Genomic DNA, 13,787 nt, shown 5'->3' on the forward strand with positions numbered 1-13,787 from the left:
TTTCTTTCACTTTCAAAATTTTCCGCCCTTAAAAATTTGCCGCCCTGGGCACTTGCCCCAACTGCCCCTAGTGTAAATCCACCGCTGCTGAGCGGGATGTTTGGGTCATCTATGTGCTCTGCATAGCGTATCATCTCTCATAGCAATTCTGGAATGTGACAGCCTGGAAATATACCGTGCGTGAGTTTTTACTCTTGGCAACGACAAATATGTTGCTTGTAAAGGTCCAGGAGGCTTTGCGATTTAGACATATAACATTTCATACGTACTATTTAAAGTATCTGATTGTGGAGCATTATAATACACTAGATAACAAACTCATGTTTATTAGTTAGCCTATTTTCGATTATATCTTTCCTATTTCTGAGTGGCTCATCTAGGATGACGTCTGATAATATATGTATGTAAATTAATAAGCCTTGATTAAATATTGTCACAAAATATTTGTATAATATTGGTAGCATATGTGATTAGCAATGGTATTTTATTATATGGTACATAAAATGGAGGAACTTATGAGAAATAATTGTATGAATTATAAGAATATATTGAACCCCGTCTATTAAGGAGATTGTTTTACCAAAATCTCAAATATTGCAGAGTTTAGAAGAAGGGGAAATACAAATTTTTGATAAGAATATCGTTATAAATAATAATATAATCTTATAAAATTTGATAAATTTATTATATTATTATTTTGCATAATTTGAGATTTTGGTAAATAAATCTCCTTAACAGATGGGTCGCTACAGTGATTGTTAACATAGAGTGGTAGTTATCTATTCACCTGTGCTGGAATGGCGTCGGCTACGAGCAGTAGAGTCAGCGCAACAGCGCCGCACAACAATCCAGCCCGCATCCTCGATCACTGAAAAATATTACATTTATTAAGTTTATGTTTATAATGGGATCACTACGTATGTGTATGTATATGTGTGGGGTGAGACTGATTGATAGAATTCCGAATGCGAAAATACGAGCGCGCTGTTGTCTGAAAGAAGATGTTGTGACTGAGAAAGGAATGCTGAAATGGTTTGGACACGTGGAGCGAATGAGTGAAGAAAGAATGACTTATCATATATGTAAGGCAAGTGAGTGTGGGCAAGTCGGTCGCGGGAGACCTCGTAGAATATTCGTCGACCAAATTGAGGACGTTTTGAGAAAAGGAAAGGTCCGAAGCAGTGGAAACCAGCTAGCATGTATGAAAAAAGTAATGAATGTAGAGGTGTGGTTTGTAAAGATTGAAGCAATTGGCATTCTTTTGTCTCTGCCTACCCCGATGGGAACAAGGCATGAGTGTGTGTGTTTATAATAGGCTATATCCAATTTATATCCAAATATATGTATATACAATTTACATCTAAATACATCGACTAATCAATTTAACAATCTGATGCGACGCAGCGGTATACGATATTACTTTAACACAAAAAGTACCTCAAATTAATCGTAATCTATGCATATTAAATGATTTGCCAATAATATTAATATATAAACTTTTGAACATTTCAAAACAATTACGCACTTCTTTCTCAATGGTATTTTAATTGTGAGGATCCCTTATTAATTTTAAATGCATTTTTTAGTTCTGGTTTGTCATTATGTTAACAAACTTGTGTTAAATCTATTTTATCTCAAAAGGTAAGGTAATTTGTTGGTAATTTTAAGATTAAAACAACATGAGCAACCCATGTAATTTAACATTCAATCCATTCCCTGTTGATAGTAGAATTAAAGTAATATATAATATTTATGTCTATAATTGTGTCCATATTACTCTTTTTAAAATATGCTGTCAATAAAGCCAACTTTACCAGAACGTGTGTTCTCAGTCTCATTCAATACCGACAGAATAAAGTGTACGACGAGGCTAAAATATAAATTTCTCGTAATTAAAAATTGAATATAACTCGTCGTTATATTATGACATTATTAATTATCTAAGAAGGTAGCTCTTCGTGACAAAACACAATATGAGTGTTCGTAATGAGAGTGTAAGTTATCAGAATCTTATAAACAAAGGAATGTAAATTAGTGTAATTATAACGACAGCGTCCGGTCAATGGCCGGCGAAAGTAGAATGCTCACGCACTACGCGACGTAATTACGTGATATTATTAAGTGACAGCTAGTTATTGTGATAATTGTTCGTTAATATTCATATCGCGAGGGATGCTTATGACTCTCTATGATCACCAAACTATGAGTACCTTGCTGTGGAACTACATTATTTCAGAGAAACTGTTTTTGTATGTGCATAAAAATCTATAATCACATCCCAAAGATCTATCTAGGTATCTACCGGGATGTACGCCACGGGCCTTAGCAATGGACAGCAGATACTCAACCAGAGCCGGCAACTGGTCATCAAGTGCTCGACAAAGCGGAAGAGCAAAGAGTGGATGCACTACTTAAAAACCATTACCAACCAGTCAGGTAGGTAGTATTATTTTAGATAACTTTTTTTAATGAAAATAAGGGACGAGACGAGCAGGACGTTCAGCTGATGGGAATTGATACGTCCTACCCATTACAATGCAGTGCCGCTCAGGATTCTTGAAAAACCCAAAAAATCTGAGCGGCACTACAATTACGCTGGTCACCTTGAGACATAATATGAGAGATATCGTCGAATAGGAATTTCTCATCTAAATTGAAAACATACCTTATTAAAAACTGCTTATATTCATTTGAGGAATATTTTCAATTAAAAACTTGACATTTTTTTTAAATATTTTAATATTAATAAATAAAACTGCTACTAATTTATATAAACTTTTGTTAGATTGATATTATTGTAACTAATGATTTAGAAAAGTATTATGTAAAATATGCACGTCATAAATGTGGCAAACATGTGCTTTATAATATTTATGTAACATCAATCTAACATGTTTATGCAAATAAAAACTTTGACATTATGACGCATCGATATAATTTCAACTAAGGTTACAATGAAAGCCATTTTTAGTATATTACTAGCTGACCCAGCAAACGTCGTATTGTCATATAACATATTTAAAAAAAATTATTATTAAAATTTTGATGCAACCGATTCTCAGTCCTACCAAATATATCTTACTACAATTATTGTATTCGATTGCCATTTTGCAACCCTATATCGGTTTGGTGGATGGAACAGAATAATATAAAAATCGTGATACAAAAATAGTTGTAGATCGTAGAAGGGCGAAAATTTAAATTTTGTATGTATTTTTCAATGCTGAATCATAATCAAATAAAAATAAAAAAAATATTGTCCCAAAGTTAAAAAAAAAAATTGGTTGGACTACCCTTAACATTTAGGGGATGAAAAATAGTATAGTAGCCGATTCCTGGTTGGTTAGTTTCCTGTTGACTTCTATTTCATGAAACTCATAATATTAACTTTGACAAAATCATTTATCTTGGTTGGATCATATTTTTTTTTTGAAAACATTCTAATATTATTTATTTTATTTAATAATAACCTACAAAATAACGAATGAAATAGTAAATTAAATAAATTATAAGTACTACATACAATCATTTCACTAGTTTCATTGAGATCGGTTCACCCAGTCGAAAGTTTTGAGGTAACAAACATAAAAAAACCTCCTCCTTTTTTGAAGTTGGTTAAAAAAACCTATTCTGTAACCTTTTCTGGAATACGTGCCTTGGATTTCTACACAGATTAGTCTTTTATATGGTAGTTTATGGGTACACATGGGTATGGGTCGCTTTAATTTTTTATTTACGCTAACGATGGATCACCACAAGAACAGAAGTTTGAAAAAGATTTGTAGCTTCTCCAAGTCAAATAAATGGAAGTTATGTAACGCAGCGAAAATAGTTCAAAATAAGAGTGCTACAACCAGTCGCAATTTATCATAATTCTTACCTAACCTATTTCCTTAACCTTCCTTACCTATTTCTTTGGCTCTTCAACTATCGAGTCGTATTAATTTTAGGGTGTGAATGAAAGATATATAACTACAAAAACTGTTTCCCCCGACTTCACTATCACTTATTAGTTAGTGTCGCAGTATTGAAGCTATTTTAAGACGAAGGTATTAACGTTAAAATATAAAATCTTCAGTTAATTAATACCAACATTTATTAATATGAAGACAAACAAATATTAACTTACTTTTTGCAATCGTACCACATACCAAGTAATTATGTTAGAAATGAATCAGTGATCTATGAAAACATTACGAAAATGTTCAAATGTCTATCAATGTAGAACGAAAAATCTGATTTCGACATCGCATCGGCGGCAGTTATTAAAATAATTGCGCTCGGCTTCAGAACAATCACTGAAACGACTTTAATAAAGAAGCGATCGATTCGCCGCATTATATTGTACAGTAGACCTTCCTCACAGAAAAAGCAATGCATTTGTTAGGTTTAGAATTAAATATTTATTGGTGTACCATATTAGTTACATAGTTGTTACAAAATATCTGTTACAAAGTATACATTGGTACAAAGTAAGTAACTTTAATTTTACAAGTATTCTGGCCTCACACTAGGATTCCCTGTGTCGTGAGGTTCAGTCTCTTCCCCTATATTAATACAAAATAAAAATAAAAGAAATTCGCGTGTGTGTGTGTGTGTGTGTGTGTGTATGGAAGTACGTGTATGTATGCATGCATTTGCAATGCATTCTTCGTTAATGTTATAATACTATATTATATCATTATTTTTTTATGAATTAAGGGACGAGACGTGCAAGACGTTCAGCTGATGGTAATTGATACTCACTTCCCATTACAATGCAGTGGCGCTCAGGATTCTTGAAAAACTCAAAAATTCTAAGCGGCACTACAATTGTGCTCGTCACCTTGAGACATTAGATGTTGTCTCATTTGACCCAGTAATTTACTGAAATTACTGGGCCTAGCTAGTAGCTTGTGAGCTACGGCGCCCTTCAGACCGAACCACAGTAATGTTTACACTTACTACTTCACGGCAGAAATGCAGGCAGCTTATGCCTAGCCTGGGACTAGTGCGATTAGTTTGAAAGTGTTTAAAAAAAAGAATGAACTCATAAACTAAGTATTAAATAACATTCCGATACTTTACTAATGTCTCTATGATCTATCTAGAAAGAAAGTATCAAACGATTTACGGCCGTTCCCAATATTCAGTCTATCTCTTACTTGAGATAAAAATCGTAACTATCGTTGACTTTTCTGTCCCAATAAACTTATCGACGGTAACTCATCTTATCCGTACACGCTGTCTGTCAATGGGACGACGTATAGCTTACCAGCGACAGAAGTTTGTATGGAATTTGCAATTCACGCGTACCAATATAAGGCGATAAGAATGACTTATCGGGTATATTGGGACAGCTTCAGATTATTGACAGGTAATTACTGACAGTAGAAGGTAGTAATTTATCTCTATCTGTAGATAGTATATTGGGAACAGCCGTAAGTCAATCATTAACATCTACTTACACATATTCATAATTATATTGAACGTTATTCGTGAACTTGAAGAATTCAATAAATAGTTCTACGTTAAGTTAATTAAGAGAGCATGTGAAAGGAGACGCGACACGTTCGTCGCAGCTGATGAATTATGCTGCAGATACCACGTAATATTTATGAGGAAAAATTACACTTTATTATATTGTCATGAATGGACAAGTGTTATATAAGCTTACTACTTTAAGGAAAATGTTAGTATTTTTTCCACCTACACCAAACTCAATAGATAATTATGAAATTTACAAACCAGGGCCGAAACGCGCAATCTTTACTTCATCACATTTCACATCGGTGCAGTTAGAAATCAAAACTTAAAAATTCCTACCATAGTTTAATACAGTAACGCGCAAACGTGGAAAAATATACTATTTCCTTAGCGGGAATCGAACCCTAGGTAGGTGTTAAGCACATTATCGTATCAAATCATAGTCCTAATATATATACAATGGCACGCGAGCACAGGGAGAAGAAATGATTACAAACTCATTGCTACTAAATCACTAAACATCTTATACGAACGAATTTGTAGCTGAACCAATCAGAAAACATTGTATACAACAAATTTCTACATAAGATTTAAAGGCAATTTAAGCCCAAATAAATAAAGAAAAGACTATCACATACAAGCACCTATAGCAGAAAAAACTCCTTGAACTTAGTGGAATTCAGAATGATGCGTTAATACTTCCGATTTGCCAAAAACGAAAGTATTTCACGGTGAAAGTTATTTATAAAAGATAAAATCTATAAAGACTGTGAGAAAATGTAAACAGCTTCATTATGGTCAACGTTTTCGAAAATATTGGCGCTGAGTTTTATATTCACTCGTTACTTTGTGTGGATCTGCTGTTGTGTAAAGCCGTGATGGTAATCAACTGTAGATCAATCGTAGTAGAACGATCTACATCTATATATGGCCGTTTTCAATAACGTATCTCTAGTTGCGGATACATTTCTACCACCGTTTAATGACAAGATCTTATCTATACATAGTTATGTCCAATATAATTATAGTCCAATGCTTTATAGCGATAGGTTATTGAAATGTAAGTAAGCGTAAAACGATAGGTTATTGAAAACGGCCGATAATTGAATAATTTCATTATCAGTTCACTTTGGTAATAGATGAATTTTAAACTGACAATTAAACTATTGATAATGTATTATACATATAATGCTTTCTCATTTTTATTTGTTTGTGAAAAAATAGTCGTAAATTTTATTTAATATTAAATATTTATTTGGAAATATTGTTTAATGAGCATCCTGTTTTAGAAATTGTCTTCAGAATCTTTGTTATATTTTACATTTACAATTATTATTATTATTTACCATAACTTGTTATTAAGTACATAAAATAACCATGATTTTTACATTTCTTGCTACTTTTTACGTTAGTAATAATTCTATTATTGTATGAATAAAGTTAAATTGCTATTATATTATAACATAAGAAAATAGCGTTATTACTCATTTTCTCATTAGTAATATTCACAAACATGTACTAAATAAATATAATGTGATGTTAAAAATATTTTAATAAACCTTCCACATATCAATATGGTAAAGCTTCGCCCGTATGTCAATTTCATCTGACAGTCAAAGCCAATTTAAATAATATAATTTGCTCTGATTTTGATTAAATCCCACATATTATTTCTACATTACCTACAGACACTTTTTGTCACGTTTCTTCTTGTTCTATAACAGAGTTTATTCCTTTAATCTAATCAAAATCACTTTATTCATGTAGATTACGGATATGCCAATTATTATGAACGTCATAAAAAAAAATCTTATTGAATCTACTGCTACTTCGAAAAGGGTTGAGCTAATGAGAAGAAGTAGCAAGAAACTCATTGCCACTCTTTTAAATCAATATTTACATTTTGATCGTGAAAGTGATGCAACAAACATACTCAATCGGCGAATAGTCAATGCCTTACTCGAATAAGCCAAAAAGTAAATGTAAAACAAACAAAAGTTATTGAGACATCATCCACACACTCCGTAAATATGTAAAGGTATTCTGTGAGTATTTTATAAGCGATTTATCGATCGCCCATATTTGAAATCCCATTTAGTCATTTAGTTACTTACCGTTACAACACAGTATTTTTACTGAAATATTAAAACACGGTTCTGACAATGCTATTTGGAAGTCCTGCATGATGCATACGATTGGTAACATGCTCTAGCCTGGTTACCATGTAGGTGACGTTAACGATCTGATTGTTGAGTGTGCAACAACCAGTTCCAATATTGGTAAACAATCTGATACAAGTATAGCTTCGTGTGTTAAAATATTATTTTATTTGAAATCACATATTTCATGTTTACTGAGACATAACAAATTACCAGCCATTAAACTTATGATAATTAGAATTCAGTTTCCTCCTCGCTGTTTCTTAATTTCCTTTTTTCCAATGGGAGGCGCCTTTGCACAGGATACCGGCTGGATTATGGGTACCATAACGGCGCCTATTACTGCCGTGAAGCAATAAAGTATTATTGTATTTCGGTCTAAAGGGCGCCCCAGCTAGTGAAATTACTGGGCCGATGAGACTTAACATTTTTTGTCTCAAGGTGACGAGCGCAGTTGTAGTGCCGCTCAGAATTTTTGGGTTTTTCAAGAATCCTGAGCGGCACTGCATTGTAATGGGCGGGGCGTATCAATTACCATCAGCTGAACGTCCTGCTCGTCTCGTCCCTTATTTTCATAAAAAAGAAACTAATTGCACTGGAACAAAGTTTGGGCTGTGTTGAAGATATATGTGAAGAGATTTTTCAGGTTGTCAGACACTATTATACTTCACTATTTGATTATTGCAAAGGGAATTTAAGTAAATACCTCGAAGACTTGAAGAAGTCCTTAGTTGTTGGCTACGGTCGATAACTGGTCAGCAATGACGGCGTTTGTGAATGTAGTCATGATGGTAAAGAAAAATGAAGAAGAACAAGATATAGAGGCAAGGAAGGAGAGATCCTAATACCGCGAAGTAATGCTAACACGGTTCCGGGGTACTGGAAATAAGAGAGAGGAGGTTTGTAGTGGTTGGGCAAACAGTAGTTAGTCGGTGTCTTCTTGAAGATTTTCCTACTCTCGTCGAAAAACGTCATGTTATATAACTGTCACCTAACATTTAAGTTTTATTTATTTTCGCGAATCTCTTATTTACATGTAGGTACTAAAATCGCGTTATTGTGATATTTTTCTATATTTTTTTTATTGTTAATGATGTAGTGTTATTCGTTTTTTGTTTACTATTAATTTACTTTTATAAGTATAACGATATTTGTCAGAACTATCGCGGCATTTTTTCAAAACTTATTTCTATATAGTGTTTCCGAGTCTAACAATATCTCATATACGTAAGATTTCAACTTGTATCATGCACTTGAATTGTGATGAATGTGTTCCCACAGTCGCTCAATCCTAACGTACATCATTGTTTAATTACATAAGTGATAAATAGATAACAATATGTATTTAGTTTTATTTTGACTCTCACTATTTGGTCACTGGTGAAAGAGGTATTGTGAAATAGTGTCGGTGAGAGAAAAGTGGATATATTATTATTTTATGTCTTAAATGGTACCGATTCTACGCTATATTATGTAAGCACCTTTTTAATGCTGATCTTAACTTAAATGATCATAAAAGTTGAACGTTCTGTATGTGACATAAGAAAAGAAGGATGAACATATAACATGTTGCGTGTCATATTATTAAAATCATAAGTCAATAAATAGTAAATAACGATAGTAAAAGTTTTGATTAATGTGTTATGTTTCTTCAAAAAAAAACTAATTCTTATAATAATATTTCAATTTGATAAAGAAGTTGCTAGCAATGTTAAAATTAACTTTTTGTACTGTAATATGTACAGTGTAGGTAACAATTATATTTGTTATAGTGAGTCAACTCAGCGACCAGACGGATTAACAATGGGGTGCGGTATGAAGAAGAGTGACGTCTCCGTCCTGCCCGCGATGTTGCGGTAGTACCGGTTCGCTCTCTTGCATACCAGTACTCCTATTTAGGCGGTTCACTTATACAAAAGTTGAACATATTTTTGTATTCTCTTGCAACAACATGATTTTGGTTCTTAGATATTTTTTTTTTATGAAATTAGTCCTTTTTAATTTAAATATGCATGCCAATATATGCTGTAAGTGACTGTGTGTCATTCATTATTGGATGTTTTTGTAACACCCAAAGACAATGTTTTAATAAACCACGTCACCCCCTAGTATTTATCACACATATGCTATACGTACTCTAGTGTCGTTGTGAAATATATTTCAAAAAGGAAATAATAAAATAGCCAATTCTAAAAAGCGCGATTACTACAAATCAACTACCATAATGAGACGGTTTCACATATTGACTTCCGTTTGTATATTTTACGATGAACGAAAGAGAAATTCGATTGGCAGTGCAGTTCATGTTAAGTAATCATTGTGACTTCTGAGCCAAGTATATCATCTTACATCAGATATCTCGACATTAAATAGCATAATTGACATAAGAACCACTCAATTTTGTTCTATTGGCTTAAAGTATAGAATATATGTGTATAGTATAGGATATCCTCACCTCATTCGCGTTAATTTAGTAAAGTGTAGATCAAAATAAACAAATTGGCTTATAAGCCCGTTAATCACGTTTTTAAGCATTTGCATATTTCATATTCATCAAAATTAAATTCAATAATCTTATTCGGAATTGTATTTTTAATCACTTATTCGACAATATATGCCTCAAACCTGAGAAGAACTGGCACAAGAAGCTCAGCGAGCTTCTTTTTTAATTAATTTTAATTTCTTTATTATAAAAAAAATAAAAAATGGTCGCTCCATCCCCGAGGTGCGCATGGGAAGCTTACTATATAGTAAGCATATAGGGATATTTCTCATCACAACATTGGCAGAAATAAGATTATCATCAAAAAACTTATATATCGGTATTTTAGTTATATTTATTAACAGTAGAAATAACTGTATGTGCAGCAGCAGCGTGCATTGGTTTTCTAGTAAGGTAGGCACTGTGGATCCAATTATTCGTAGTTGAACTTTGGAATATGAAACATTAATTACCGTAGGCGTTTAGTATCTAGAGTAAGAAAAAAATTTAGGAGTGAGTGTTAAATAGAAGTTTGGTTATAAAATAATGGAACCAAATTAAATTAAATTGACTTGAACACTAGTGCTATATTTATTTAGGTTCATAGCGAGGTAGGCACTGTCTAATTGCCTATATGATAAGCACGCCCCTGATGTGCAGTAGGTCAGACTGTCATCACACCTATTTATTTCCTAATTTCTAAGGAGATGGACGCCGGTGTGGATGACACATTAGCTTTTGGGGCGAATGTTATATTATATTATAATTATATAATATATCAATTTCAATGACTTCAATACTTGATACCAGAGTTAATCACAGAAAGACAACATCAAGTTTGTTTTCCATCATTTTCCCGGAGAGCGCACTATTATTTAATATTAAGGGGAATTACTGATGTTTTATTTAGCAATAATAACGTGATAATTTTGTCATAATAGCAGTAACTAAACTTCACAATTAACAATTATTAAGACGCGTCACGCACCGAGCTGCCAAGTTTCGTGCTGATGTTTAATTACTTAATTGTGTCTGTGACAGTGCTTAATATACATCTATTCTATTGTTTTATTTGACATCAAACAAATCCGTGTTTAAATTATACATATCTTATATTATTTTACCGATCATTTTGTGGAATGCAATTAATATACCTACATAATGTTAAATAACTTAAAAGTATTTTTATGGGAGTTTTCTTCTTAGAATAGAATCCATTACATTTTCAAATTATCTTCCATGTGTAAGGAATGTTTTAAGAATAAATTCCAACGGCGCAACGAACACCTTCACAAAATATATTAAAAAGCCAAATTGCACGTTTATCATAGTCCTTCAAAAGACAACTATTATGATGAAGATAATGTATTTTTATTTGCTTGTAATGAATAAACTGAAAAATGACGTAACTGGTTGTATGTTTGTTCTCCTTTTCCATAAAATAAAAAAAAGCTGGTATAAAAAGCGGTGTGTAACTACATCAAGGCGATATAAATAATACCAAAGTCACCAGTTTTTTTTTCTATATAATTAAATATATCAAATCATAAAATAATATGATTTGTACAAATAATATTTAAATAATTATAATTGTGTATTAATAACACTAGTAAACTTATGTCAGATTGCGCTCCTAAAGGAGGTAGTGGACTAAGTTCCACTCGAGTTGACTTAGCTATAAATAAAGTAATCACCTTTTACTGCAAAAATTGCTTCATCTATGGAATTCTACTATATCAGCGACTAATCTGGGCTGATAAAATTGCAATAATCTACCCCAAAGTTTCAAAAAATGATCCTATTCAACTCATTGGGTATGCGTTGCGTAACCCTTTCCTACCTTACCATCAAGTAAGCCTCTACTGTAGTCAATTGACGTCTAACAGAAAATACGGAATATAATATCAGTATCGTACCCAGATTTATTTGCAGAGGAGTGCGACAAGGTGATCCCCTATCACCCAAGTTATTCATAATGGTAATGCAACACATCTTTGATAATCTCAACTGGCAGTGGGAAGGGATCAAAATCAATCGAAATCGACTTACTCACCTCAGATTCGCGGATGACATTGTTTTATTTGCAGAAACAAGTAAGGGATTAGAAAAAATGTTAAGTACCTTGAACACAAAAAGCGAAGAAGTAGGTCTTAAAATGAATGAAACTAAAACCAAGGTATTGACAAACAGCCACACAAACATAATCAACTTAACGGAAAGCCGCTTGAATATGTCAAAAACTACATATACTTAGGTAAACAATTATCATTCGAAGACAAAAACGAAGAACAAGAGGTCGAGCGCCGTATTAACATGAGCTGCAAAAAGTTCTGGTCCCTGAAAGAAATCCTAAAAGGAGAATTTCCCCTCCACCTAAAGAAAACCGTCTTAGATACCTGTGTTTTACCTACTCTCACATACGGATGCCAAACGTGGACGTATAATACAAAAATTAAAACTAAACTTGTCTCATGTCAGAAAGCAATGGAAAGGAGCGTACTAAAAATAAAAAGAATACATAAAGTAAAATGTGAAGGGATACGACGAAAAACAAAGATGCCTTACATTACGCTCTGAAACAGAAGTGGAAGTGGGCTGGACATATAGCAAGATGTAGAGACAATAGATGGACCTCAGAGGCAACTATGTGGGAAGGGCCAATAGGAAAAAGGAAAATAGGACGTCCTAGGAAAAGGTGGATAGAAGACATTCAAGCGACAGCAGGACTCTTATGGAAAAAGACAGCAATGGACAGAGAGGCATGGAACAAGCTGGAGGAGGCCTATACCCAAGAAGGGGTTCCAATCAATAATGATGATGACAGTACATAACAACAGTCATGAATACAAATAAAAATTATATATATATATTTTTTTCTTATCTATGTAAATAATGCTAACAATAAGTAATATTTATTATAATAGATGTAATCATAGATATAACTGTAATATAACTGTAAGGATGTAATTTAATAGTAGATTGGAAATAAATAGGTTTTATTATTTATTATTATTATATCGTACCCAGTGACAGAAGACGTACCATTATTGTGTCAGCCCTGAGGTCACACACCTTGGCCGAAATACGCGCGCGCAAAACAACATATACACGAGAAGATATCATTAATAATTGTTGTCGTAACACTAACATATCATTATCTAAAACACTTACAATTTTTGTCAATTACTGTTAAGTATTACAATTAACATTATTATACGAAACGCCTACAGCTAAGTTCTATGTTCATACTTTTCATCGTATGTCTGTTGTTGAAACTTACAAATAGGTTCTATGATACAGTTAGTAGTCATAGTGGAACGTATTTTATCACATACACTTATTTTGTTAGCCATTAAGTAGGCTTCCATTACGCTGATACTAGATTATCTTACTATATAATTACTTCTAGTTACTTAAAGCTTTCCTTAAAGTGTCACCAATTAAGTGCGAACTGTAATCTCTCCTTCACAGACACTATGTATATTTTTATGGAAAACGAGAATGCTTTCTTACAACACCAGAGAATTCTCACAAGCGTTTCCAGCCTTTAAGATGTGTGTTTAGAAGGTTTTTTAATAATTTTGTGAAATATCGGTGCGTATTCCGCGTGAAATCATATATTTCTACCACCAAGCTTACAAATACGTGAAATCGATGAATAAGACCACAGCGGGCCGGAG

At 33.0% G+C, this 13,787-nt stretch overlaps 1 long non-coding RNA gene across 3 annotated transcripts in view; it reads right to left on the minus strand.

Annotated features, from left to right (window-relative positions):
- Positions 1-786: 786 nt before the first annotated feature.
- LOC126977033 (uncharacterized) overlaps positions 787-13,787 on the minus strand; it is a 30,303-nt gene continuing 17,302 nt past the window's right edge. For all 3 annotated transcript variants that reach the window (XR_007732076.1, XR_007732077.1, XR_007732078.1), the window contains exon 3: positions 787-868. This is a non-coding gene — a long non-coding RNA (uncharacterized LOC126977033). The remainder of the gene's footprint in view (positions 869-13,787) is intronic.

Source organism: Leptidea sinapis, chromosome 43, assembly GCF_905404315.1.
Source record: "Leptidea sinapis chromosome 43, ilLepSina1.1, whole genome shotgun sequence".
NCBI classification, from domain to species: Eukaryota; Metazoa; Arthropoda; class Insecta; order Lepidoptera; family Pieridae; genus Leptidea; species Leptidea sinapis.